This window comes from Gossypium arboreum, chromosome 11 (genome assembly GCF_025698485.1).
Source record: "Gossypium arboreum isolate Shixiya-1 chromosome 11, ASM2569848v2, whole genome shotgun sequence".
NCBI lineage: Eukaryota > Viridiplantae > Streptophyta > Magnoliopsida > Malvales > Malvaceae > Gossypium > Gossypium arboreum.
This window is the reverse complement of record NC_069080.1, coordinates 115899216-115901865: the sequence shown is the minus strand read 5'-3', so window position 1 is coordinate 115901865 and position 2650 is coordinate 115899216. Positions and strand designations below refer to the sequence as shown.

The following is a 2650-nucleotide window of genomic DNA, read 5'->3' as shown; positions in this document are numbered from 1 at the left end:
AGAGAGATAATAATATAACTTAGGGATCTCTACGGAACAAGTTGAATAAATAAATTGTCCAATTCAGAGTCAAATAACAAGTGAAGTCTAGGTGAATTTTTCCTTAGGTATTGTCTTAATCAATCGAGTTTTCCAAAAAGTATTTTCCCCAATTTTATTTTCTATGTTTTCTTAGTTTAATTAATTAGTTAGATAAACAAAACCCTTTTATTTTTTAGGCTAGATAATAAAAAGAAAGTTGATACTAGTACTTTTAGTTCCTTTGGGTTCAATAATCCGGTCTTGCTAAAGATATACTACTGTTCGATAGGTACCTTGCCTTCATCGTGATAATTGTTAGTTTCAAGAACGATTCATTATAAATATTTAAAACTTGTCACGAATATCACGTATCAAGTTTTTAGAGTCGTTGCCGGGGAACTAAGATATTAGGAACACTCTATTTTTATTACTTTAGCCATTTTACTTTTATTGCACTTTAAATTTTTATTTTCTTTTCTAATTCTTCATTTATTTTCTTCTGACCAGTTTTTCTAATTTACGACCAGAAGAAACCGTCAGGACCACTACTTTTTGACGGTAAGATCGACCGTACAGTTTGCAGAAACTGAAGAGAAATAAGGCAAAGAATAAGATACACAGAGGACGAGCAAGAGGATGATACTTCAACCACAACCGAGGAGATGGCTAAAAACCAAGAAAATCCGCTACCTCCTGCGATTGCTGCTAATCCAGTAAATAAAAATCCTATTCCACGCACTATGTATGATTATGCTAAACCTAATTTAACAGCAACTGAGTCAAGTATAGTTAGACCTGCTATTGCTGTAAATAATTTTGAACTGAAACCTAACACAATTCAAATGATACAGCAGTTTGTTCAGTTTGATAGTTTGCAGGACGAAGATCCCAATGCTTGCTTGGCAAATTTCCTAGCATTTTGTGATATCTTTAAAATTAATGGCATTTCTGATGACGCCATCCGTCTTCAGTTGTTTCCCTTTTCGTTAAGGAATAAGGCTAAACAATGGTTGAACTTGCTACCACGAGGGTCAATCACTACTTGGGAACAAATGACCAAAAAGTTTTTATTAAAATATTTTCTGCCGACTAAAACAGTTAAATTACGTAATGATATCTCTTCTTTTGTACAGATAGATTTAGAAACACTCTACGATGCATGGGAGAGATACAAGGACATTTTGAGAAGGTCCCCTCACCATGGGTTACCACTTTGGCTACAGGTTCAAACGTTTCATAATGGCCTGAATCCTTCGACTCGGCAGATGATTGATGCAGCCGCTGGAGGAACCATCAATAATAAGACACCTGAAGATGCCTATGAATTTATAGAGGAGATGTCACTGAATAACTATCGGTGGCAAGTTATGAGGACAAAGCCAACGAAAATAGCCGGCGTTTATAACATCGATTCGGTCACCATGCTCTCTAATCAAGTAGAACTCTTGAATAAGAAAATTAATGGTTTTCTTAGTTCTTCACAGGTTTACCCAGTAATGCAGTGCGAAGCAAATGGAGGTGGATCGAGCAATTCAGAATATACACCTTATGGCCACAACATGGACAACGAGTAGTTAAATTACATGGGTAATAATCATCGATCTCAAAAGAATCCTTGCAGAAATACTTACAATGCAGGTTGGAGGAATCACCCAAATTTTTCATGGGGAGGCCAAGGAAATAAGAAACCACCACCCTCTCCAGGCTTTCAGCAATCATCGTACCAGCAAGAGAAAAACTCGAACCTTGAGGAGATGCTAACCAAATTCCTCTCGGTGTCAGAGACTTATTTTTAGAATACTTAGACGGCACTCAAAAATCAACAAGCATCAATTCAGGGGCCTGAAACTCAGATTGGACAACTCGCCAAGTTGATTTCTGAACGACCACAAGGTAGCCTGCCAAGCAACACTGAATCTAACCCAAAAGAGTAACTCAACGCAATTTCCATTCAAGATGAGGAAGGGTTAGTGGCAAAACCAAGGCTAGAACCGGTGGTAAGCGAAGGTAAGAATGAGGTAGGCCAAACTGAACAAAAATCGGTAAGTACAGAATATAAACCTCGTGTGCCATACCCCAATGCGACAAGGAAAGACCACTCAGACGAACAATTTGGTAAATTCCTTAAACTTTTAAAGAAAATACATATTAACCTACTGTTTATTGAAGCACTTTCGCAAATGCCGAACGAAGTCAAATTTTTAAAGGAGCTTCTAGCAAATAAATAAAAGTTAGATGAAAGGTCGCATGTGGAGCTGAACATGGTTTGCTCAGCCATTCTTCAAAATAAACTACCTAACAAACTAAAAGATCTAAGGAGTTTTACGATTCCTTGTTTAATTGGTAGTTTAGATGTTAATAATACGTTGGCTGATCTAGGGGCTAGTATCAATGTTATGCCTTACAAATTGTTTAAGCAACTAGGTCTAGGGAAACCCAAACAAACTAGGATGAGCATTCAATTAGCAGATAAAACTATCAGATTTCCTAGGGGTATCATTGAAGACGTACTCTCTAAAATTGACAAATTTATATTCCCAGTTGATTTTGTTGTTTTAGACATAGAAGAGGACAGTAATGTTCCTTTAATTTTGGGAAGGCCCTTTTTAGCAACTGCTAGAACAATTAT

General features: G+C 36.8%; 1 non-coding gene across 1 annotated transcript; it reads right to left on the bottom strand.

Annotated features, from left to right (window-relative positions):
* Positions 1-1121: 1121 nt before the first annotated feature.
* On the bottom strand, positions 1122-1228 carry LOC128284932 (small nucleolar RNA R71). The gene has a single exon (XR_008275350.1). It is a non-coding gene; the product is annotated as a small nucleolar RNA R71 (small nucleolar RNA).
* Between the last annotated feature and the right edge of the window lie 1422 nt (positions 1229-2650).